Below are 27,002 nucleotides of genomic sequence, written 5' to 3' on the forward strand. Positions count from 1 at the left end.
GTAGCTTACTCATCTTTGGTCTTCCTCTGGGGCCTGACGACACTGCTTTGTACATAATAATAACAGCAAAATAACAACCACCCACATTTGTGTATCACTTCACAATTTTGAAAGTGCTTTTATATCTTTTCTATGGTCTGACCCCATGTAGTCCTGTGATAAAGGTATGATTATTATACTCCTTTTACAGACAAGAAATCTATGCCCAGGGCTCCTACTTCTAAGATATTCTGGTGCAAAGTGCCAGCACTCTGCTATACCACCCTACAACACAATAAATCATCGTTGAATTGATTTAATGCTACTTTGTTGGCTATGTCGATATGGATGTGGGTACAAGAAGTAAGGACCAGGGTAGGGTTGTTCTTTGTGCAGATTTTGTTGCTGTTCATGTATTCATTATATATTAATCCGCTTATTCATTCAACAGACAAGTCCAGAGGGCCAACTCTAGCCCGGTACCAGGCACTGGTTAAGCATTGGGAAAGCACATGAACTTGTGCTCAGGTTGCTTGCTGTGTTATGAGGGAGACACACAAGTAAAGCTGAAATGGGAATATAAAAAATATATCGTGTTGGGACTGTGGGAACCTAGATGAGGTCTTGAACCTAGATGACAGCTTGGGGATGTCAGTGAGGATTTCTCAGCAAAGATGTCTCTTGAGCTGAGTCTTGAAAGGCAGGAAGGAGTTAGCCAGGTTTTCTTTTCTCTTCTTTTTTTTTTTTTTTTTTTAAGATTTATTTATTCATCACACACACACACACACACACACACACACACACAGAGGTAGAGACACAGAGGGAGAAGCAGGCTCCCTGCAGGAAGCCCGTTGTGGGACTTGATCCCAGAACCCCGGGATCATGACCCGAGCCAGCCACTACCTTCCCCTGTGTTTCCTTGGAGCTATATAGCTCCCCCCACCTCACAGGGCAGAAGCACCAGGCCCACCTTTGCCTGAAAAAGCCCACGGTAGCAAAGAGGAAGGGAGTGGAGGGGAGAGAGAGAATCAAAGCTCCAAACACACAGGCTGACTCACTGAAGCAAGATCCAAAGCATCACTTTGAGAGTAAGGGCACAAGAAGTGGGAGATTTTAGGGAAAAAAGAAATCTATAAAATTCAAAAGCAAAATGTTCCTTTTCCACTGAACTTTAGGAATGCTTTCAATAAATCTTGCCTTAGGCAGGAAAATTGGTGCCACAGTTCTAGAGTTTGGGACCTCAGGTCCCCTTGTGTGTCTTTCCCCCAGATGGTTTATTACTCCCAGTTTGCAAAACACTGTCACATATAGTGTCTCATTTAAATCTCACAACAAGCCATGATGTCAGGCTGTCATGACAACAAGGCTGCTGCATTTCACAGGTGAAGACACAGAACACCAACTGCTCTGAGTTGAAGTGGACAAAGATAATCTCTATTTAGAGCTTCCTATAAAAATATCCCTCAGCTAGGTACACCAAAAGCACCTATGCCAGGCTCCTACCCAGAGAAAACTCTTTGAATCAGAACAAGGAAGGCCAGAAGAAAGCAAGCATGTTCCTATCTATCATCACTGAGTTTATGGCTCTCTCTCTCTCTCTCTCTCTCTCTCTCTCTTTTTTTTTTTAAACTTTCTTGAGTTTATGGCTCTTTAAACACATCTGCTACCAAAGGCTGCAGGAGGGTAAACACAACATGTCCAGGAAGTCCTGGGAGATCACTGAGGCCAGCACTTGACCACAACTATGTGAGCTTGAAGAGCCTGTCTTGATCAGAAAGACCAAAAAGTAGATCCACTGTGACTGGTCTTCAATGTACTTTCTTGGCTTTAGTTTATATGGATTAAATGTCTTCTTTGTTGTTGTTGTTGTTTTCTGAACTTATTGAGATGCAGTTGACATGTAACATTGTGGAAGTTTAAGGTGTGAGATGTGATAGCTCAGTACACACATACATTGCAAAATGTTTACCTCAGTAAGGTCAGAGAACACATGTTTACCATCGCATAATTACCATTTTGTTGTTACGAGAAGAACATTAATGCTCTATACTTACAGGCACTTTCAAGTGTACAGTACAAAAATTTTTTTTAAAGATTTTATTCATTTATTCATGATAGACATAGAGGGAGAAAGAGGCAGAGACACAGGCAGAGGGAGGGAGAAGCAGGCTCCATGCAGGGAGCCTGATGTGGGACTTGATCCCGGGACTCCAGGATCACTCCCTGGGCCAAAGGCAGGCCCTAAACTGCTGAGCCACCCAAGGATCCCCCGTACAAAATATTTTTAAAAGAATAATTTATGGCTGAAGCCATAAATATGATGATATGGTCCTGTAGACACTGTGGAACAATCTGTGCCAGAAGCAGGTAAAAGAGGAGCTTCGTAGGTATGCACAGTTTTTATTTCTATGGCCCATACTATGTGTAATGTTCAGTGCCTTCTAAAGTACCCTACATGTTTTTCTCACATAATCCTCACAGCCTATGAGGTGAGAATTTTTATATCCGTTTACAAGTAAGGAAACTGAGGCCTAGAGAGGCTGTGACTTTCGCCATGTCACAGAATGGATGTGTGGCGGCAATGGATTAAAAATCAGGTCTGTTTTTCAAAGCTAGAGTTTGTGCTTTTTCTCCTTCATTCATTCTCTCTCAAGGAATTTAGCTCTTGATTAGACACTTTGTGTTACTCTTTTATTATTCTTTGATTTTCCTGTCTTGCCTTCCATATCTTCTGCACCACAGAGCACAATGATTAATTTGCAAAAATAAAACTAACTTTTATTGAGAAGACAGTACTCGGGGCACCTGGGTGGCTCAGTTAGTGAAGTGTCTGCCTTTGGCTGGGGTCATGATCCCGGGGTCTCGGGATCAAGTCCCTTGTCTGGCTCCCCGTTCAGCGGGGAGTCTGCTTCTCCCTCTTCTCTGCCTTTCCCTCCTGCTTGTGCTCTCTCTCTCTCTCTCAAATAATATTTTTTTAAATAAAAAAAAAAGAGAGAGAGAAGGAAGTACTTGTCAATCACTGTGCTAGGTACTTTCTGTGTGGTAATTTATGAGATGGTTATTGTTTGTATCCTTTATTTGTTAGGTCTTTACAAGCAATCCCGGATGAAGTAGAAGTACATCAAGAACAAATAGAAGCCAGCCATTTCCACTTTCTTCCCCCAAAGTAACCATTTTTAATAGATTTGTGGGTATTCTCTCAGATGTGTTCCTTAGCATTTAAAAATATGTGTTGAGGACAGGTACAACAGGTACAAATATATCATGTTACTCCCATTTACAGATAAGGACAGAGGTTCAAAGAGGTTGAGCAATTGTCCAAGATAGAACAGTAGGCGAGGGGATCCCTGGGTGGCTCAGTGGTTTAGTGCCTGCCTTTGGCCCAGGGTGTGAACCTGGAGTCCCAGGATCGAGTCCTGCATTGGGCTCCCTGCATGGAGCCTGCTTCTCCCTCTGCCTGTGTCTCTGCTTCTCTCTCTCTCTGTGTCTCTCATGAATAAATCAATAAAATCTTAAAAAAAAAAAAAAAAGGAACAGTAGGCGAATGACGGAGCCGGGTTCACAAGTCAGGTCTTCAAATGCCCGGCCCATGACTCAACCCATCACCTCTCCAACCAACCTGTGGTCTCAACCCAAGAGCCACATGGAACGTTGCTCCGGGGCCAATAGCTGGCTTAATGCGAGCACATATGACATGCTATCAGATAAACTGCTTCAGATTCCTTGTGGACTTTGGTTTGTCTATTTGAGAAAAGAAGGTAAACATGACTTCACCCTACTTCAACCACAGTGGTGCCCAGAGAATGAAGTAAATAATGTCTGCAGCACACGCCCGAGCTCCTAGGTAGGAGGCTCTACTTGGATGCAGCGGGTAGGGGATGGGAACACACCGTGCTCTCATGCAGACATGCCTATGCAGCCTCCTTTGGAGAGGTACACCCTTGTTCTAGGGTTTCTTTCCAGCTGACTCATCCTGTGACCTTGAGAAAGTTCCCCGTCTCTCTGCACCTTTGTTTCACACTCCACTGTAAACCAGGGCTAATAATACTTTCTACCTTGCTCATAAGAAAGGAAATGAATAGACAAGTTCATAGAGCACATTCTTATATAGCTGGGGCCTGAGTGCCTGCATCTGCATGAGGCAGGTGAGGTGACTGGGGGACCATCTAGCTCATTTTAGATGAAGGGACCTGTGGAAGAAAAGAAGACAGTTCAGCAGAAATGCATTTCTCTAAGGAAACTGACTGTTTCTTAGATCCCCGCCTTTGTGAAATTTTTACCTCATGCCTTTGTTAAAATGCTTTGCTTCTCCTGAAACGTCCTCCCCCATCTCTTCTTGTGAAACTGTACCTGTCATTCAATGGCCCGCTGAAATGCCACATTTCCATGACGTTTGCCTCTATTCTTTCAACTAAGCACCGTATCTCTTTCCTCTAGATCCTCCAAACAGTGTTTATCTTCTCTTAACCTCATATATTGCCAGGAATTTCAGTGATTAAAAAAAAAACCCAAATCTCAAAAAAAAAAAAAAAAAACCCCACAAAAAAAACCCAAAAAACAAATCTCATTCTCTTAGATTATAAGTATATTAAAGGTAAGAATAAGACCTTATTTCTCTAACTTCCTAAGCTATGAACACAGCATTTTGCACATAGTAGCTGCCTAATAATTAAGAAGCAATAATTAATTGCTGAATGAATACATGAAAAGATGGAATTTTTGTATAGAGGAAAAGTTGGAAGTAGTAGTGAAGTTCTGGTGAAGACGAACTGCATGGAGTACCAAAGAATTTTTGCTGAACAGTGTTGACCTTTTAACTTCCTGCCTATCAATGGACCCATCAATCCATTGATCCTTTGAACAGACAGTACCTGAGCATCTCTTAGTGTAGGATGCTGTGTGAGATTCTTCAGTAAAGAACTCTGCAGGTCCTGAGTACTTGTGGGCCTTTGCTGGTCTCATGTTGCCTCCAGTTTCTGGGCAGAGTTAAGGAGCCGCATTTGTGTCAAGACACCTGAGTTCTAATCTTGGTTCTGATTCCTGCTAGCTGTGCAACCTTGAGCAAGTCATCTCACAAATCTCAGTTTCGAATTAGGTATAACGTTAAATTGATAAAGAGGGGGATAATACCATAGTGCTTATTTTGTCTGACTCCCAAAGGTATTGGAGGCAATCACAGGGTGACAATATTTTGCCTTCTTTAAGATATGTGTATACAATATATGTGTGTAATGTGTACATACACATAGATTTTTAAGTTAAGTGTGCAGTGTATCATATACAGCCATCAAATTTTAAACAGTGCCCTGAATAATCTTAGAAAAGCTCAGGGGACACCTGGGTGGCCCAGCGGTTGATCATCTGCCTTCGGCCCAGGGCATGATCCCCGGATGGAGTCCTGCATCAGGCTCCCGGCATGGAGCCTGCTTCTCCCTCTGCCTGTGTCTCTGCCTCTCTCTGTGTCTCTCGTGAATAAATAAATAAAACCTTTAAAAAAAAAAAAAAAAAGAAAAGCTCAGTAGGTCCAATATGTGATACACGCTTTTGGGACAATACATGGCAATTATTTGTTATAGATCTTTATAGTGAAAGCTAAAAAAACTTTGAAAAAGTACAATTCTAAATTTCACTGGAAAACATCCACCATATGGTTACATGACATGACCTATTCTGGTCATTGTCATTATACACACACCATGTTGCATATCAATGTGTGTATACTAGCTGGTGTTCCAGTTTTATTTTTAAGATTATTTACAACCCACCTTTCCATATTTACAGTTTTAATGGCAGTATTCTTCATCTATCTACCTACTATCATAATCAATTTCATTATTTCCTAATTGTTGGTCATTTGAGTAATTTTCAGGTTTTCATTATTACACATGGCCTATTTTTAATCACATACAGATTCCTACCCGCCACCTAACACATTCTTGGCTTGGCTCCCTCTACTGTCAGTTGATATATACCCAAGAAATGCCAACTCATTTTATTATTAGCCCAAGCAAAACAGAATTAGGAAGGAACCACAAATGTTTTGTTTCAAAAATTAGACTGTGCATTTCCAAGATGATGTGTGAACGATTTCCTTTGGGTGAAGGGAGATCTGGACCACTGCACCACAGCCTCAATTCTTACTACTATATGCCAGGGGCTTTATATATTTATCGACTATTTATTGGGAACCTTCAAGATATCAGGAACTGTTCTGGGCTGAGGACAAAAGGAATAATCCTTACCCTCAGGGAGCTTACAGTTTAGTAAAGGATCCAGTCCAGCAAACAGGCAATGATAAGGTAGTGTGACAAGCACTGCTCGAGCAATAAATTCCACATGGGGGAGCAGATTAATGCCAGTCTTGTTGGGGGCTCTGGGGAGAAGTGTCACAGAAACTGAGGCCTAAGGACCAGTGGGCATTAACGTGGAGGAATCATCCAAGCATGGGAAACAATGTTTACAGAAGCCAACTGAGCCAGAGGAATTTTTTTTTTTTTTTTTTTTTTTTTTTTTTTTTAGGGAATACAAAGTAGATACAATCAAAGTAGTAAGCAGTTTGAATTAGGGTACAGATGGAGATGAGAATGGAAAGGTAGGCTGTAACCAGATTAGGAAGGGCTTTATAAACCCCATTAAACAATTTGGATTTGAAAATATCTGGGGTTAGCTACTTTAGAAAACAGCTTGGAAAAAAAAAAAAAAAAAGAAAACAGCTTGGCAGTTTCTTAAAAAGTTAATTTGATAAAGAAGTTATATGTGGCCCAACAATTTCACTCATGTCTAGCCGGGAGAAGCAAAAATATATATCCATGCAAAAACTTACACGTAAATGTTCATAGGAGCATTATTCATACTAGGTAAAAGGTAGGAACAACCTAGTGAACAGATAAACAAAGGTGGTGTAACCATGACGGAATAGTATTCAGCCATAACAAAAGGAACAAAGTACAGATGCATGTTACAATGTAGATGAATCTGGAAGATGCTTTGCTACGTGAAAGGAGTCAGTCAAAACACTACATATTGTGCGATTCCATTTCTATAAAATTGTAGAATAGGTAAATGTATATAGATGGAACTAGGGGAAGTTGGTGAGAAATAGGGAGTGACTACTAGTGGGTATGGAGTTTCCTTTAAGGTGACGAGGATATTCTAAAATTGATTGCTGATGGTCGGACAGGTCTGTTGATATACTAAAACCAAGGAACTACACACTTTCAGTGAGTAAATTATATGAGATATGGATTTTATCTCAATGAAGCTGTTAAAAAAAATCTATGGAATACAGCCATATAATATATGCAAGATTGGCTTTCAGCCCCCTTCCAGCAGACTCAAACAGAAATATAGCAGTATGTCCTGAGTCAAGCACCCAAGGTCAATTTCTCCTATTGGCGTATTAAAGCCAGTATTTGAATAACTTCAAAGACCATATTTTTTAAGCTCAAATTAGGAGCTGTCTTCTGTCCAGGGTCAAATAAGATGCAAAGAAAAAGAAATATTTGAATGCAAGACTAGCTTAAAATGCAGCCTGCATAGCCATAACATGTTTCCCTCTCAGTAGCAAGTACCAGGAAGCAGTCTGGTTCCGCGGACAGATAAGTGGACAGACAGGTGGACAGACAGGGTGGCACTCACCACTTACTGCTGTGTGTTCTTAGCAAGTTCTGACTCTCATCTGAAAAATGAGAATAACTGAATAAATACATTTTCCATATGGTAGATTACAGATAAAAACCATGTAAAGCGCCTGCTGGGTGCAGGGTAGGATCTCGATAAATAGCAGTTGTCATTATTAATATGACGATCTTAAGTTTTCAAAAAGAGATTTGATGCAGTGCCAGAGAGCAAATGTTCTGATTCTCTGCTTTTTTGTACTCTCTTCTAGTTCCTAGATCTGTTCTAGCGACATACATCAATCCTGCCTCTTGGTAAATGTTATTTTAGACTAAGTATATTTTAGGTTTGTTCCCTTAATGAATTGGGTGATTTCAAACTGACAGCAATTTGATCTAATTTGCTGGCAGATTATGCAAGAAATAAATATTTTATTGAAATGCAAAAGCTAGTCAGTCAGTTTTTGCACCACTTTCCTCCCCACCCTTGCGTGTGGGGAGTGAGGAAGGGTAGTAGGCATAGAAGTGGGTAAGGTTTTGTTTCTGACTCAGATCCAGTTGGCACGAATCTGAAAGACCTCCCTGTATGGCTTGATCTTGGCCAGCATGCTCTCTTCCAACCTGTTTCTGCACTGTCAGCAACTTCTCTTCCCTGTAGTGAATCTTGACCTTCCCTAAACCTTTTCTCCTCTGAGGTGTCCATCACCCTCTGGGGTTTCCAAATGGCCCACAAGGGTAAACCAGAGATCCATGCAGACAATGTAAGGGCAGAGGGGAGTAGTTAGGGTTTCCTCCAGCCTAGGGCAGGGAGGCAGAGCAGGTGGAGGAGGGCCTGGCACTCCCGCTGAGGGCCCCAGGGGGACTTGGCTGGCTTGGCGGCATTCCTTTTGTCTTTTCTCCAAAAGATGCTCCTGGGAGCCAACCAGAAAGCTTTCTGTGTTCATTTTGTATCTGGGGAGCAAACACACAGCTTTGGCAAGGGAGCATCAGACCTATAATAATAATTCAGATCTCTGACATTAAAGTGCAAAAAACATTTTCCATGACAGCTTAAAATTAATCACCACCACTTGCTGCTAGAGATCCCTCTCCTTTATGCAGTGCCAGCTTGGGGACAACTGTTAAGGCAGCCACATGGCTTCCAGGGAAAGAGCGTGAAGTCTGCACAGACAATCCACAAGCTGATTCTCTCCATTCTCTCTTTTGTCCCAGGGAGGATGTGTCTTCCACTAAGAGAGTAAGACGGGGCTGGTAATTGCTCACAGAGAACAAGCCACAACTGACTCTTACGGGTGGGATTTTAAATGCATCTGGAGCTCTTAGTGACATTGATAAACCACCAGAGACGCCAGCTTTGCAACTGAATGTTCCGGAAATTGTTCCTATGGTCTTTGAACTCATGTCAAGGGAAAAGAAGGGAGTCTGTGCATGATCATTTTCTTTATCTTGCTGATGAAAATTAATAATCAAACAAATTCTGCCCAGACAAGGTCAAAGTAGAATTGTTCAACACACGCTTATTTTTTATTATTTTGAAAAGATTTGAATTAGTTCCTGCTGATGGTAAAAAGTGGAAATTGTTTCGGAGGGCCAACAGTAAAACATGAAAATTCTTTCTCTTTCTCCCAATTCCTTCGTCCCATTCTGTAGAGGTTACCACTATAAACAGTTTCCTTTATATCCTTCAAGAAACTGTTCTTGCACATATAAGCCAATGTGTATATGTGTATTTTGTGTGCATGTGTATATATATTTGCACCATACAGGGGCTTTTTTCACTTAGTGATGTATATTGGACACCTTTTCACACCAGAGCCTAGAAATCTACTTCATGTTTTTTATGTTACATAGTGTTCCTTGGTGAGCGTGTACATTATTTATTTATTTGGCCTTCTGATTCTGGACGTTTGAGGTGTTTTTTGTTTCTTTGTTTGTTTTCTTGGTTTGTTACTATGAACAAAACCACAAAACTCATTTTTGGAGATTAATCTGTTTACACTTATGTAACTTTGTTTGTTAAATAAATTCCTAGAAGCGGAATATTTAGGTCAAAAGGTACGTGCAGTTTAATTTTTGAAAGATTGTGAAGTTATTCTCTAACCAGACAAGAAATGTATACCGAAAGCTCTCTCTGTGCTCAGCATTGTGCTGGGTGCTTGGGATAAAAGGTCACAGTCCTTTTCCTTGACAAGCTCACAGGAGACACACAGCCAATAAATTATTATAATGTAATGTGGTAGGCACCATAATAAGGGTTTTATGACGCTCATCACTTTCCTGTGTTAGCCACTAGTTTTATTACCTCCCTGTGAATTTTAAAAGAGATTTTTGAAGTGTTCTTCATTCTAGAGTAAATTTTCAGGCTATGATATGTTTCCCAGGTTAAACAAGGAAAAAACAAGGGCACCTGGGTGGCTCAGTCGGTTAAGCATCTACCTTCAGCTCAAGTCAGGATCTCAAGGTCCTGATGTTGAACCCTGCATCAGGCTCCCTGCTCAATGGGGAGTCTGCTTCTCCCTCTTCCTCTGCCCCTCCCCCTGTTCATCCTTTCTCACTCCTTCTGTCAAATAAATGAATACAATCTTAAAAAAAAAAAAAAGAAAGAAGGAAGGAAAGAGAGAAAGGAAGAAAGAAAAAACAAAAGCAAAAGGTCAAGGTGGAATTGGCAGGAGCTTCATGGATGAGATCCAATCAATATTTAAGAATCTCCCAGGCCCAAGCATCCCTGTGCCTATTACACCATTTAATCTTTATGAAGTTCTGATTATTCCAATTTTACTGATGAGGAAGCTGTGGCCAGAGGTATATAAGGAATTTGCTCAAAGCTGTACTATTAATGAATGATGTAGTTTGCACTGGAGTCTGGGGTCCCTTTGATGGCAAACCCAGGGCCCTTTCTACAGAGCAGCTTGGCCTTGCCACAGTGAGTCACGCTGTCCCTGAGGATTTTACACCATGGCCTTCACAACAACCTTGAGTTTACCAAGCAAAGGCATAGTGCCAAGAATGGAGAAAAACAAGTAGGAGGAAGACCCACTACATGCTTTTGTAAAGCTCACTGCTTAATAGGTAGAAAGTCTCCATTTGAGTATACATGAACCATAAGACAGTCATCCTGACCTATGTCATTCCAGACCAGTGCCGTGGCCCTGAGGAGAGGTTGATTCTTGAGAGTTAAGAAGATAGCTTTTTTGAAGGAGCAGAGGGTGGTTTGGGAGGAGGTGGGGAGCATGGAGCTGTCAAGACAGCATGGTCAAGGCATGGGGACAGCCAGTGTGGTTAGGTGGCCGGAGCTTGAAGTGCGTGGGACTTATGTAGGAGATAGGCAGGGAGGCTAGGTTGTGCACATAGTACAGAGATGTTCAAGGCCACATCCACAAGTCTGAACTTTCTTTGTTAAGTATGAACGTGTTTTTGAACAGGAAAGTGACATGAACTAACCTGTGTTGCAGAAGAATGAAAGTCAACGGTATGCAGGAAAGATTGGACAAGGGCAGGCTTAGAGACAGGATAATCAGTTAGGGGATCATGGTGGCAGTCTGCATGAAAGTCTTCCTGGATGGAGGAGATGGCCACAGAGAAGGGATGGACAGGGAAGGGTCTGAGCTGTGGTGGAGCTGGATCCCACATGATTTGATCTAATAGGTTTGTTGAAGGGAGGGGGGAGAAAATGAGAGATTTCTAGCCTAGACTGAGTGGTTAGGCTATTAATGGAGATAGGGCACACAAGAGAGAAGCTTTTGACAGACAGGTGGAGATTAGGAGTTCAGCTTTGGTGTGTGGACCTTGAAACCAGGCAGGGACATACACGTGGGGTGTCTAAAAAGCAGTTGGAAAATACAGCCTGGAGTTTGGGAGACTACCAGAGCCAGAGATGCAGATTTAAGTCATCTACAGAGATTGTATAAAGCTAAGGGTGATTGTTTGGAAGAAGAGGACCAAGAAGCAGATCAATGGAGAAGGCCTAAATTTAAGCAATAATGGGGGAAAGAAACTAAGGAAGACAACTGAGGGGTGGGTGAGGATTCAGGTAGTATGGCAACCAAGGGAAGGAATTTTGAGAGACAGCAGTCAAAAGTTTTTGTATTCTAGAAATTTAAGAAGACATGAGTCGAATGTCACTAGTTAATTAATATGTTGAGTGTCATAATTGGGAAACTTTTAAGATAATGGGCCTACTGGAGTGGAAAGTGAAGTTCGTTAGAAACAAATTTGCAAGTGAGTGGAAGAGGGAGGGAGAAGTAACTTAGGTTAACTCTTTCCTCAGGGACAGTGGGAAGTGGAATCGAGCTGACATTATCTGAACTACTTCTGCTCCATCATTGTGACTGGCTCAGAAATCAGGCCAAGAATAAAATCTATGGTTGGGGATATCTGAGGATTTAGCTCCAAGGACCTGAGTCCAAAGTGCAGAGCTCAAAGAGTATGGCATGCTTCTCCTTCCCTCAAACAGTGTTTCAGAGTTTTTCTAATAGGAGACAGCTGAGTCATAATCTATTAAGCCAAGTACAGCTTGAGGGGAGAGTCTGGGACAGCTGGTTCTCAGAGGCCAGCAGGGCAGTCATGATCATCCTGGGCCAATAGGCCTTTCTGTAAGAGAGTGAACCCACCATCATGCTAGGGTTCTTTATTAGTGAGCAGTCAAGGCTCTGGAAAAAAGAACCATCTAGAGTACGATAGAGGGCAGAGACAAAGCAGAAGCCCCCCTGGGCCAGGGATGTGGGAGAGACCAGCACAGTGGAGATCATTTGTGGGTCCCATTGGTAGCAAAACAGCCTCTAGGGACATGAGAACACAAAAGAACACCCTTTAGGGTATAGGCTGATGATATACAAGCACAGAGGAAGATTTATAGTCAAGCCAATGAATCTTAGGCTTTGGGGCCTCTCCCTTACTTAGTCCTCTTCCAACACCCTTTGGTGAGGGGGAAGGGCCTGGAAATGTGTTTCACAGGAATATTACATGTTTTTTTTTTTTTTTTTTTAAGGGAGATTTTCTTTTCTTTTTTTTTCTCTTTTATTCATTTATTCGTGAGAAATACACAGAAAGAGAGAGTCAGAGACATAGGCAGAGGGAGAAGCAGACTACCGATGTGGGACTTGATTCCGGGACCCGGGATCAAGACTTGAGCCAAAGGCAGACGCTCAACCTCTGAGCCACCCAGGCGTCCCATGGACATTACATGCTAATACAACTTTCAAAATTAAGGCATGTTGGCTCCGGTTGACTAGGGCTGCTGTCCATGGGCTTGTTCTTGCTCTCAGTCATATTTCCCTGTTGGTAGTGTTGGTAGTATTGGGATGGCTGTGGGCATTTTGGGGACTTGGTTAAGGGGGAATTGACTTGTGAGTGTAATCTGGGTTTAATGGAATAGACTTCTGTGGTTCACAGTCACTTCCACTTCTACTAAGTTACTGCTGGCCACCAGGTATGGTGACATGAAGGTGTGCAGTTAGAAGACTTATCAGTGTACAGATGTGTCCCACTACACCCACTGCAGATGTGTCCCTCCAGATGTGGGAGGAGAGTGGAAGAGAAACAAACCTTGAAATATAAAGTCAAAATTAAGTCTGTGGAAAATTCTTCCACATTCTATAGCTCATATGAAAGGAATTTGATAAAGGACCTTAAAAATTTAATGACAGCTCTAGAAATTAGGATTATCAATAATAAAAAAACAAATTTCAAAGAAATTTCAGGAAATGTCAGGAAAAAAAGGAGGGGTTTATCTTTCTCTTCTCTCTATAAATTATATTACAAAGTCATTTTCAGATCAAGAAACGATCAAAGATAAGGCAGTAAAAAATAGAGGAAAGATGCATTATAGAGGGATATTAGGCAGAAAATTGACAAAAACATATTATTACTCTCTCTGGATTTTTTTGGGTCAGCTTTTCTAGATGCATCCACTTTTAAAAATTGCTGTTTGTTGTGGTTTATTTTCTTGTTTTCATGAAATATTTATTTTCATGTCCAATTTTAATTTTATTCTTTTTCTTTGAAAGTAGTTCCCCTAAATTATACTAGCATAAGACTTTATAAAACCTGGAACTGCCCTCCTTGATGTTGCTTATTTATGGTATCAGAAGTGTTATTGGATGTGAAAGGATCTTTGTGTGTCTAAATAAGGAAGAAAATCTAGATATTCAAATATGTAGTCTCTATTCTACTGTAACCTCTACTTGATACCACAGAGAGAGGCAGATCTATGAGTCATTCTGCATAGTAATGAAGCCGACTAAGAGTGAATTCTAAACACTTTAATAGGCAAATTTTTTGGAAGAAAGGTGTACTTAGCACAAGTGCACAATAAATATTTGCTGATTTGAGGAAAGATGGTGTGTAAATATACAGTGTTTCCTGTGAGAAGATAGGGAACTTTTTTTTCTTTTCTTTTTTTACCCAAGGGAAGCTAGTAGCTGGTAAATATAATCATCACAGTTCCTAGTGACCTTCTCATTGCTTCTCGTCATCTAGCCGATTTTCCTCTAATTAACTGGTATCCTCTAGGGTAAAAGGTGGGCCCAGACAACGGGGTAGAAGAGATTACAGCCTGCATTCATTCATCAAACGTTTGTTGACTATCTACTAAAGCTAGCTAGCATGGCCTGGTCAGCAGCTTAGGTGTATAAGTATGATCACATCTCTTCTATTTTTCCAATTAATCATGCAAGATCACATATGCCCAATGTAACAGGAAGTACATCTTCTTCCTCTTGAGGCGTCTCTGATTTGTCCAAGAGCATTAGATCAGTCTAAAATGCTAGACTAAAAAAAAATAAAAATAAAAAAAATAAAATGCTAGACTAGTTCTGGTTCTGCCAGCAGGGAGAACAGTAGTTAAATCAGTGTACTGCTAACATTGCTTCTTTAACAGCCCCCCTATTGCTGTTAAACTGGTCCCACTCATACCTATGGATGCTCATCCATTATGCTGATGGTGCATGGCTTATCCAGACCCCCCCATTAGTGGTAGTAGTACCTCAACTTCGGACTCCAAGTTTAGAACTCTTTTAATTAACACTTGCATACTTAGGCATTACTCCAAAGCACGACCCTGTTGCCAAGGAGGTTAACTTCATAGCATTACCTATTCTTCTAGGAAGCTCTCCCCCAGAAAGGTGGATCTAGGCCACCAGTTCAGATTCCCCTCCCTATGGTAGGTAGTCCACCTCTGAGAGTTTCCTTGCCAGCATCAACTTCATCAGATAGTTTCTAATAATGTTGAACTCCAATAAGAAAAGAATTGGGGTCTCAGTCCATTTGCTTGCTCCCAAAAGAAAGCTTAAACTCTTTGTGGATTTATTCATTTCGTCTCCTCTTAGACCCCTGAAATAAGAACAACTACCAAATAGCTTTGCAGACTGAGGAGCATTCAGTGGACTCAAGTCCATTCAGCCCACAGATTGGCAGCCTGTCACACATATAAAAATGCTAGGTTCTGAATCCCCAGGTACCCCATTTCATCTATAAATCAGTTCAAGATAAAAGACACAATCTGGCTTTCAAGGAGCACACAGACTATAAATAAATAGTTTCAATAAAGTGTAATACATGATTATGCAGCTTGCAAAGCATACATGGAGTGCTAGGGAACCACAAAAGAGGGGCTGGTAAATTAGCCAGGACAAACAACAATCTGAGTGACAAAGACAGACAGCCACCATCTGTGCTGAATTCTGAACTGTCCCTCCTCTCTGAGTCTAGTCCATTATCTTTGAACAAATAATGTACCTCTCTGCTCATTTCCTGGATGATTTCTAGCAGTAGGAGGTTTCCCTTGGGTTGGGACTAAGATGAAGCAAATTTTTAGGGGTTACAAAAGCTTTAGTAATTGAGATTAATATGTGTTTTTGAAAATAGTGATAAATTATGGGTTATAGGCAGTGCCTGACTTTATAAGTAGAGTTTTATTGGAACCAACATCAGGATTAGGATAAGGTCAGTGAGGCAGGGTTATGAAAGTACAGGTTTGGATCTTGTCTTTATTTAAAATTGTGATGTATTGTCTGTCATGGATTTTTGCCTTAATTTTGAATTTTAACATCTTAAAACATTGTTTATCTTGATTTCTGAGGTTTTGGTGCCCTGTAAGTTATGTGCCTTGATGGAGAGAGGTGAGTGGGGAATGGACTAGATGGGTATTAAGGGGTGCACCTGTTGTGAAAACTGTGTGTTGTATGTAAGTGACGAATCACTAAATTCTACTCCTGAAACCAGTATTACACTACATGTTAATTAACAAGAATTTGAGTAAAAATTTGAAAAAAAGAGAAAAAAAAAAAAAGAAAACACATGAACTAAATGCCCTTGAGTGAATAAATGGATAAATACACTGTGGTACATCCATACAAAGGAATAATATTTAGAAATAAAAAGGAACACGTATTGATATAAAAAAAAATTATGTGCCCAAGGCGAATGCCTCACTTGCCTCACTCTAGTCTTGGTCCTGGGTCCACTCCTATCAGCCTTTCAGATGGATTTTGTCATGTCTGTGTCATCAGTTAAACACGGCTGAGATGGCTGACATAGCTATAGAATTAGAAGATATGCTAGGTTCTACAAATGAAAAGAACAGCTTCCTAGGAGAGAAAATATTAGATGACTTCTTTTGATTTGACAGTTTGGGAAGATGTCTTTGAAGAAATAGCATTTGAAATAATCTCAAATTTCATGGAAAGCTATAATAAGAATGGCACAAAAATCTATACCCTTTACTCAAATTTGACAACTTCTTTTGTGTATATTTTAATTTTTAAATTTTTATTTCTTTTAAAATTTTATTTATTCATGAGAGACACACACAGAAAGAGAGGAAGAGACACAGACAGAGGGAGAAGCAGGCTCCATGTAGGGAGCCTGACGTGGGACTCGATCCTGGGTCTCCAGGATCAGGCCCTGGGCCAAAGGCAGTGCTAAACCGCTGAGCCACCCAATCTGCTCCATCATATATATTTTTAAATGCTTATTTTAATAGTTGGTTTGCTAGCTTTGAGGAATGTTCTTTTTTTTTTTTTTTTTTTTTCAGTAGTCTCTATACTCAATGTGGGGCTTGAGCTTACAACCTTGAGATCAAGAGTCACGTGCTCTTCCAACTGAGCCAGCCCCAAGGAAAGTGTTTTGACTTTCCATTATTATGGACATAGAAATCACTAAACTTATTCTGCTTCTTACCCACTTTCTCTTTTCCTTTACAAATGTTTGTTAATTACATAATTTGTGTGTCAACAGGAAACATAATTTTACATCCTTTCCAATTATTCTAATGTGTAGAATTATTTTACGCAAAAATTTTTATTTTTAAATATATTTTTTCAGATTTTATTAATTTTAGAGAGAGAGAGCAAGCACAAGCAGGGGAAAGGGCAGAGGGAGAAGCAGACTCCCCTCGTGAGCAGGGAACCTGACACCAGGCTCAATCCCAGGACCTTGAGACCATGATCTGATCTGAAGGCAGATGCTTAACGGACTCAGGCATCCTAGAAATATTTTAGTCTAGGGTGTGTTTAAGTTTGCTGCCAATATTTTTTTTCACAATTTCCCTGATTATCTCTTAGTTGATCATTCCTTGGTAGTTTCCCCAAGAAAAGGCTCATAGAATTGATATTCCCTGAATTCTCTCACATTCAGGACTATCTGTTGTCTTTATAGTTGAAAGATAATTTGCATATAAAATCCTTGGGTAAAATTTTTTTCCTTGATGATATTTTAAATATTGCACCACAATCTTCCGGCATTGACTATTGCTGTAGGGAACTCTGAGGCCAGCCTGATTTCTCTCCCCTATAAGTGACTTGGTCATTTTTTTTTAAAGATTTTATTTATTATTTAACAGAGAGAGAGAGAGAGTGAGAGAGAGAAAGTGTGTATAAGCAGGCAGAGGGAGGAGAAACAAGATTCCTGGTGAGCAGGGAGCCAGACATGGGGTTCAATCCCAGGACCCTCAGATCATGACCTAAGTTGAAGGCAGACACTTAACTGACTGAGCCACCCAGGCATCTCATGACTTGATCATTTTGTTTGACATATTCACCAACTTTTAATACATTGCCACATGTGCTTTCTCTCTCTCTTTCTATTTTTTCCTTTCTCCCCGGAAGATTAAGGAAAGAGAGGTGATAAACAATAGTTTGGAGTCTCTGAAAAAATGAGAGAAGTTGGGATTAAAGACCCACCTGGAGGAACTGGATCTGGGAGAAGAAGGTACGCTGCAAGTAGAGAGGAAAAAATGGATGTAGTAGCAGGTAGGAATACAGATTTAATGGTGGGAAAATGAGGAAAGTTTTGTTTGGTGACTTATATGTTCTAAATTAGGAGTAGGGCAAGGCTAGTGCTATGAACTGATTGTGTCTTTCAGTCCAAATTCCTAAGTTGAGTCTTAATGACCAACGTGACAGTATTTGGATGGGGAGCCTTTGGGAGAAAATTATGAGAGGCAGAGCCCTCATAATGGGATTAGTGTCCTTAGAGGAAGAGATGTGAGAGCTTGCATCCTCTCTCTTTCTCCCTGATGTGAGGATACAGCCAGAGGCCGTGGTCTACAAACCAGAAAAAGGGCTCCGCCGGAAACAGAATCTGTCAGTGCCTTGACCTTTGATCTCCAGCCTTCAGACCTTGAGAAATAAATGTCTGTTGTTTAAGTCAACCAGACTATGGGATTTTTGCTAAAGCAGCCTGAACTAAGATAGTTACTAGCTGAGGGTGAAGGAGGATGTGGAGAAGGTATGAAGTCATTTCTGTGGTGAGGAGGGTAAAACTCATTGTAACTTGGTTGAGTGGATCCTGAATGCCCATTTGATGTCAGTGATCAAGAATTTAAAGGATCACCGATATGCCAAGTTGGGTGATTTTTCTCCTGCCAAGCCCAAGGCACCAGTGTAAGTTGAAACAAAGCAAATTGTTGGACCTGTCCAGGGTTAGAGTGTCATAGGAGAAGGACAGTACTGGGGAGGTAAGAGATTTTGAGAAAGTGAATGTCATACCCCATGGGACACGGCACTTGAACGGAACATTTCCTCCACCCCTGCTATATTTCTTCTGCTGGGCCACCTGATCTTCTGAACCAGATTAGAGTCCAAATCAACCACAGTCTGTGCGGGAATTCCTTTTGCAAATTTATGGTCTGGAGGAGGAGTACTCTGAGAGAAAAAGGCTTCCCTGACAACAGAAATATTTAATAGGGATTTCTCTCCCTTTTGAGCTTTTCAAGGATGTTTATATTCATATTTGGAATAAAAATAATTCCATTTCTCATAAGCATATAATTGTTTGTCTTTCTTTAAAAAGCTTGGAATAGTTCCCAAAGATGATATTGTTCATCTTTATCTACTAATGAGTGAAGAATGTGAGTTGGTAATTTTAAAGTGGGGAAATTGAGCATTGAGATAACTTGCCTGATGTTACCAAGCAAAGTAGTCACAGAGATGGAAAAAGAACACAGACATTCGGCTTTCTAGTTTCTATTTACCAGCTCATGTTTCCATGGAGAAAAATTCAGAGAACTCCAATCAAACAGATGCTGAGCCCACATTCTATTCCTAAAGATACATGTGGACCATGTTCATCAAGGCTTGCAAAGCTTTCGGAGAGCTAGGAATGATTTTGGTGGGGGCGTGAAAGACAAGATAATTTTAGTTCGATTTTGGAAAGCATCCCATCTCACCTTGTGAGAAACTGAATTGGGTGTCAGTTTGGTGTTCACTCATTGCAGGTTTTCTGTAATACCACGTCGGCCCAGTGGGCATGCCTTGCCCCTGCGATCACCCCTTTTTATGTACTGTGCTCTTTCTTCTCCAATATGCAAACTTGACCTAGCTCCTCCCAAGAGACCCTCTTCCAAAGAGCTGTTCCTGAAACTTTGCCTTAGTAATCTCTCCCTGTAAGTCTTGTACTGAATTGCACCCAAGTTTCTGTTCATTATCAAGGGGCACACATGTGTTCTTCTCCTAAGACGTAGGGTCCTCTCAGTGGAATGCTAGGAAATGCTTAACAGTCAGTACTTTATTTATTTTTTTTAATTCCTTGATTTGTAGGGTTTGCCAGTTTCCATGGTGTAAATACTCTCACCACGACTGATTGTAAGCTACCAACACGACAGTACTGAACACTGAATTGGGAAGGAATGTGCATGATGGTTCTAGCAAGCCGCCACAAGTTGGCTTTGACCTATCAACGGCATGTTAGAGACACAGTATGCACTTCTTCCTTCTTCAGACTTTCTTGGACTCCCCCATCTCCTGGACTCACAATTGCTCTCTCCACCTTCGCTGCTACCACCGTCTATGAGGGCTTATCAACTGAAGTTGGCAAGATGCCTACCCTGAGCACTCTACTTAAAACTGTTGGTCATAGTTCACTCTACATTCCCTTTCTTCGTGCCCCCTTCTAGTTTTTCCATAGCATCCTCATATATATTATATAATTTATTCATTAGATTTATTGGTTTTTATATGCCTCTTCCAAATAGAATGTTCTCAGGAGGGCAGGGATTTTTTTTTCCTAAGGTTTTTTGTTTTGTTTTGTTGTTGTTGTTGTTTTTTGTTAATGTATTCCAAATGCTTTGAACAGAGGTGGTATTCAATAAACATTTGTTGAACCAGCGAATGAGGGGCTATGGATTCTACTCTCTCACTGCCCACCAAGTCCCTAGGATGGTGCAGATCACTTGGACTGAATAAATCCTTGTGGCTTGCCTGACTTCTGAGAAGCTGAAGAGCGAGTCCTTGACAGCTAAAGTGGAAACAGACAGTTTTTATCAGACCCTGAAACTGCTCTCACCGAACAAGCACACAATTCTTCAGCAGGGGAAATCCAGTGCCTTCTCAGAATCGGAGAGCTTGGCAAACAGTTCTTGTTCACAGTGTGATTAAAGCATTATCTGAACCCTCCCCCTCCCCCAGGAACAGGAGAAAGAATTCATTAAGGGCTCATCAATTTAAATTTGTTTTCAGGAAGCAAAAATCAATCTGTCATCCTAAAATTCACTTGGGCTTGCACACAGAATGGTTCAATGCTGCAGAACTCACCTGCTGCTGAACTGATTAGATCCAATAATTGGGAATGCTGACTGTGGTTCACGCAGCCCCAGCAGAATATCTGAGGGCATGTCTGGCTTGAAACAGGAGGGCCATACTTCCTGTAGACAGAAGGCATGGAAGCTGATGGATTCCCTCAGAATGGATGAATGGTTTTGGTTTTTAGGTTGCGACATTTATTCTGATGCAACATTTATTGGAGATCTTCTATTTGCTTAGTGGTTCAGCATGCCTATGGGCGGGGGAGGAAGATTATGATTCCAGTTTTACAGATGAGGAAACTAAGACTCAAACTGAAGCTCTATGGTGCTTATATCTGCATCATAACCACACTGTAAGTTAGAGGCTTAGAACAACAATAACCACTTATTTACTTTCCCCTTTGCTTATCAGCAATTTCGGTTAGGCCCAGATAAGTGGCCTTTCTTTTCTCACCTGGACTCTCTTAAGCATCTTTGGTCAGCTGCAAGTGTTCTGGCCATTGGCTGGGTTAATGCGGGCAACCAGACTATGTGTTTTTCATTATGCAACAGACTAGCACAGGCTTATTCACGTGGCAGCAAGAGGGCTTAAGTGAGAGTGACTCGCTTGAAGTCTAGGCTCAGAGCTGGCACAAAGTCACTCCCACTTTATTCTTTTGGTCAAAACAGGTCATAAGCCAAGTCTAGATTTATTTTTATTTTTTAAGATTTTATTTATTTATTCATCAGAGACACAGAGATGGAAAGAGGCAGAGACACAGGCAGAGGGAGAAGCAGGCTCCATGCAGGGAGCCTGATGTGGGACTCGATCCCGAGTCTCCAGGATCACACCGCGGGCTGAAGGCGGTGCTAAACTGCTGAGCCACGGGGTCTGCCCCTTACTGCATATTCTTGAGAAAGTTACTTAACTTTCCTGAAACATAGTCTCCCCATCTATAAGAAGAGAAAAATAATACATACTTCCACAGTTGTAAAGAGTACATGAAATAAAAATATGTAATGCTCATGGCATCTATTAAATGTTTAAAAGCACTTTGGTTTTTTTGCCTCAAGCTCTTGTATTTGCCTTAACAGAAATCCCCAAATCCTTAACTTTTTTCATCTTATGTATTTCATTAGTTGTTGAAGAACTTAACTCAGAGAAGGCAAAGTCCTGCAGAGATCTCTGAAAGATAATGATGTAGTGTGTTTATAATTGGGAAGCAATGTGCCATTATAGGAATTCTATGCACAATCTTTCCAGCACATAAAGGGTGGGAATGCTGGGACCTCCAGTGAACAAGTGGTGAGGCAACACTATTCAAAGTTACAATCAGCTCCAACTCTGTGTCTTGGTTGACCAGTTCTATGCTCTTCCATTCTTGCCCTCAATGGTTGGTAATTCCCTGTCCCTGGGTATTCTGAGAACCACTGTCAGCCAAGATCTGGGTGAGTGCCTCTAGCAGGAATAAGAAGAAGGAGAGGGAAAGAAAAAAAAAAAAGAGAGAGTGAACCTCAAGCAAGAAAGAGAGCAAACCAAGAACCCCAAAAAGGAAAGAGTTGGAATTGGTACTGTGTGGTGATTTGGAGTTTACACAACACTCTCATATACATTGAGCTTCTCAGCAATCCAGGAGAAAGGTATTATTGTCCACATTTTTTAAATGCATAAGTGGCTTTACCAAGATCTAGTAAATGGCAGATGGGACTTGAAAGTCATCCCTCCCAATTTCCCGCATGGACCCACCAGTGCATTGTACCTATGTTGTTAGGGAGAGGTTGGAAAGGGCCATCCACACTGGAGTGAGAGTCATCATCAGTGTCACAGACCATTTAGGATAAAAGACAGCTCTTCATTTGTCACCTGTATATGCATTCAACCATTATGTGGTGATCTTTATGATACAAGTTGGGGAGAATATAAACAGCTAGTTACAACGGTACGATAGTTATAATTTTGGAGAGTCTACATGGTTCTAGGAGAGTAGATTGGGGGCTACACCTAATCTAGTTTGGAGACAGTCAGCTAAATTTCCTGGATGAGATGCCATCCAAGTCAAGAGCTAAAGGACCAGCACGAGGTGTTAGGCAAGATGAGGAGGTTTTGGAAGAATATGCTAGAGGCTAGAGAAAGCAGAGAAACTGAAAGTAGTTTGAGCTTGAGAGCTCGCTCTAGAAAGGAAAGCAAAATTCATACAATAACTGTCTTTGTAATCCAATTAAGAGCATTGGACTTTAGCCTGAGGGCAATGCAAAGGCCTCAGGGAAATTACAAGATTCGATGCACATCTTGGACTGATTGCTCTGGCTGCAGTGTGAAGAATGGATTAGCCAGGGGCAGGACTGGAGGCAGGGAGACCAGGTGGGAGGCTTTGCGGTAATCCCGGGAAGAGATATTGTAGCATGGAACCGGGGATGGAAGAAGTGGGCTGATTAGAAAGGGAGTAATAAACTAGAATAGCTGGAGCTTGGTGATTGCTTGGATACAGGGAGCAGGGACATGGGAGATAAAGGTCCCATTTGGTGAGTGAGGGAATGCTGGAGGAGGAGCAGACTTGACTGAGGGAGACAGACAGGCCCAGGGAGATCTACTCAGGTTGAGATGTAATCATGCCACATAATGCTTCGTCCACACCTCCCATGGGCCATATATTGTCTTATTTAATCCTCATAGCACTCACATCTCTGAGCCATGTTATTTCCATATACCAGGCACCATGCAAAGAACTTTATATAAATTGACTTATTCACTGTTATCTTGTGAGTTGAGCTACTAGCATTAACCTCTATTTTACAGTTGAGGAGATTGAGGCACAGAGAGATTGAGTAACCTATTCCAAGCCTCACACTTACTAAGTGCCATGGTTAACACTAGAACCAGTTTATGGCAGAGCCCTTGCTTTCAATCATGCATCATACTGCTTCCATGTTGAGTGTTCAGGATCTATGTGGTATCCAAGAGAATATGCCTAGTGGGTCGTTGGAATTCCAAAATTGAAGCTCAAGCAAGAAATATGAGTTGGGAATATAGGCTTGCAATTTATCAGCCTATAGATGTTATTTAAGGCCATAGAAGTGAATAGCTCTGCAGGTTCAAAAGAGAAAAGGGCTATGGGTAAAACTCTGAACATCCCCACCATTCACAGGCCTGTGGAAATGGAGCTTGGCTGCAGTGCCTGGAAAATGTGAAGACATGGAAACCTAGGAAGGGGAGCCTTTTAAGGGTGGTGTGGCCTCACGTGTTAATGCTGTGACAACCCTGAAGAGGATGAGGAGGTGAGCAAATGGTGTCAGCACTATAGAGGTGACCCTAGCGAGAGCCACTTTAGTGGACAGCTGAGTGCATTCCAGAAGTCAGGAGTGGAGACGGTGAGTGTAAAGCACTTTGTTCCCCTTTGAAAACTTTTAAGTATGAAGAGAAATACCATGTTGACCTGAGGAGGGTTGGGCTAGAAGGGGAAGCTTTTTCTATAAGATGGGAAGATTTGAGTATGAGTACAGGTTGGTGGGAAGGAGTCTAGACTGGAAGCTGAAGATACAGGGAGGACTGAAGAATAGAGGAACAATGGGGTTTCTGAGCTGTGGGTGGTTTCTGACCCAGAGTTCAGGTTCTTCTTTTTCTAAAGACATATCCCTTGGGGTACCTGGGTGACTCAGTGGTTGACTAGAGTCTGCCTTTGGCTCAGGGAGCAATCCTGGGGTCCTAGGATCGAGTTCCTCATCAGGCTCCCCGAAGGGAGTCTGCTTCTTCCTCTGCTTGTGTCTCTGCCTCTCTGTGTCTTTCATGAATAAATAAATAAAATCTTAAAAAAAAAAAAAAGACATATCCCTTGAGTGTCTACTCCATGGAGGGTTGGGCCTCAGAGGTACCTCTTCATCTTTCCCACTGTTACTGAAAGGGAAGAGAGGGAAGATGATGAACCTGATTCCTGGTGTTGAGGGAGGTTTAGGGGGAATGGGGAACGAAGGAAATGGCCAATCTGGTGACTGGGGAACAGAAGAAGAGCTGTGTTGTGTTGAGGGCCTGCTGAACACAGGAGGCCATGGAGTGGCACCGGTTTGCTCAGGTACAGTGATAACCTCCAGCAGCACCCAACTGCCTGGGGATGGCATCAGGTGGATGCTTGACTTGAGCCATACTTTCATCCCCCATCCTGTAGGTAGAAGCAATAAAAGGAAGATAGGACAGAAGAATGAAGGTATTGGCAAGAAACTAGATGAACTGATGGACCAGCTGGGATCTAGAATATAAGTGGAAGGTAGTGAGAAATGGACTGGGCCTGAGAAATTAGAATCTACAAATTGTTTGGGACTCTCTTCAAAAGGCAGAGTCGAATTCCCCTCTCCTTGAGCCTGGGCTGAACCTAATGCTTCCCATCTAATATAGAGGGAAAAAGCAGAAGGTGCTAGATTATAAATGGCACTGTGTGGGGCACCTGGGTGGCTCAGTCGGTTAAGTGTCTGCCTTCAGCTCAGGCCATGATCTCAGGATCCAGAGATTGAGCCCCACCTCAGCCTCCCTGCTTAGAGGGGAGTCTGCTTGCCTCTGCCCCTCCCCCCACTTGTGCTTGTGGTCTCTCAAATAAATACAAAAAAATATTTAAAAAAGAAAGGCACTGTGGCTTTCTGCTTGCTCTCTCTTGGATGGCTTGCTCTGGGGAGCTTAGTTGGCATGTCTTGGGTCCCTGTGGTTGAGGAACTCAGGCCCTTGGCAACAACCAACATGAACTTGCCAGGTGTGTGAGTGAATGACCTCGGAAGGAAGAAGATCCCTTCAGCTCTGCCAATTATCTTGGCCACAACCTCTCAAGAGACCGTGAGCCAGAACCATCCAGCTAAGCTGCTCCTGGATTCCTGATTCTCAGAAACTGTGAGAATTAATAAAGTTTTATTGTTTTAAGCTGCTATGTTTTGGGGTAATTGGTTTTGCCACGGTAGCTAACAATACAGGCCCTAAAAAATACCAGAATGGGAAAGGTTAGTAGAACGTTGGGAGGTTGAATGGTTGTGGGTTCATGGCAATGGCTGTCTGGAGTAGGCTGGACGTGATGGACACTAACCGAGAATTTCAGGAAACTGAGGCATTGGTCAGGTCATGTCAATAGGCAGCAAAATCATCCAAATAAAGACAGAACTCCTAGGAGCTGCAGGCTAGGTCTTGAACAAACAGGGATAATCAGGATGTGGGCAAATGATGTCAGTGAGTGGGGGAAGATGGCCACAAACAGGAATTTTACACAAGAGTGAAGGAATAATGATTTGAAAGTAACACCTGCTAGCGAGAGGGACCCAGGTCCATCTCTGGATTCCAGGTCTTCGTGGTGTGGCAGGATGAGCAGCTGCACTTAGAAGTTTGGAGATGGCTGGGTTTTACTTAAAGCCAGAAGCTGGGAATCCAATCAGGCAAAAAGCTAAGAGGGTAAAGGTAGGAAAATATGTTACCGGTGAAGTGGGGACGCTGGCAGGCACAATGAATGGTTTGGAAAGAAAGGGAATGGAGGGTGTGTGTGTGTGTGTGTGTGTGTGTGCGTGCAGGACTGGGTGAGGAAGTGTGGTAGTAAATTAAAGCTGAAGCACATCAAAGAGGATTCAGGCAAGGTTAATTGACTGGCTTGTGAGTTTTCCAGGACACTCCTCCAGTCCCTGTCAGAAGCACTAATTCAATTTATCAGTAGTTCATGCCTATAATATGCACATTACTGGAGTCTCACAAACACAGAGGCCCTGCATGTTAGACACGGCATTTGGGTCACACTCATGCAAGACACTGAGGTTATTTTCTCAGCTAAGATTCAACTAGAAGTTTACTTTTCTCATAGAAAATATTGTTCTTGGAAAAGTACAATGTATTCTTCACTGTGTTTGCAAGAATGTACTCAGATAAAGACCTCTAAAGGTAAGTTTTTTGCAATTCTATACAGGGTAAGGGGATGAATATTGGTTGCTATGTGATTGATGTCTTTTGTAGTTGTTGGTTGAAGAGGTTATTTTTAAAATTTCTCATCCAAAAAATTAAGTTACCCCCCCCCCCCCCATTTTCTATTCCTGAGGTATCCTATAGAAAATAATTCAGTGTTTGGGACTTACTCAGTTTTCGTAGAACAAGTAAATATTGCTTAAATATACAAATATATATGTAACAGGAATATTCTGAGTTAGTATTTACAAAGATGGTAACTTCAAGTCCTATAAGGGATTGAGATGATTATGTGCACACGCACTATATGAAAATATATATTATTTGAAGGGCAGAAAGAAATATAAACTCACAGAAACTTCCCTGGTATCAAGCGACAGTTCTGAAAATGGGCAAAAAGATACAAGATGAGGAGGGGAGGTTACTTAGTGTTCACTTAACATGTAGAAACAGCGAGAACTAAAGAGTCCATTGAGTGCTTTCTGCAACAGAA

The 27,002-nt window shown here is 41.6% G+C and overlaps 1 long non-coding RNA gene across 3 annotated transcripts; it reads right to left on the reverse strand.

The window, feature by feature from the left end:
- Positions 1-871: 871 nt before the first annotated feature.
- On the reverse strand, positions 872-26,991 carry LOC125753639 (uncharacterized). Of its 3 annotated transcripts, XR_007405931.1 has the most exons (7): positions 26,863-26,991; positions 25,865-26,003; positions 20,624-20,864; positions 7,618-7,657; positions 6,803-6,854; positions 4,851-5,466; positions 872-4,169 (listed from the first exon to the last, which is right to left on the reverse strand). It is a non-coding gene; the product is annotated as an uncharacterized LOC125753639 (long non-coding RNA). The 3 variants fall into 3 exon arrangements; XR_007405930.1 differs by lacking the exon at positions 872-4,169 and having other exon boundaries at positions 4,176-5,466; XR_007405929.1 differs by lacking the exons at positions 872-4,169; positions 25,865-26,003 and having other exon boundaries at positions 4,176-5,466.
- Positions 26,992-27,002: the final 11 nt, after the last annotated feature.

Source organism: Canis lupus, chromosome 25, assembly GCF_003254725.2.
Source record: "Canis lupus dingo isolate Sandy chromosome 25, ASM325472v2, whole genome shotgun sequence".
Taxonomy (NCBI): domain Eukaryota; kingdom Metazoa; phylum Chordata; class Mammalia; order Carnivora; family Canidae; genus Canis; species Canis lupus.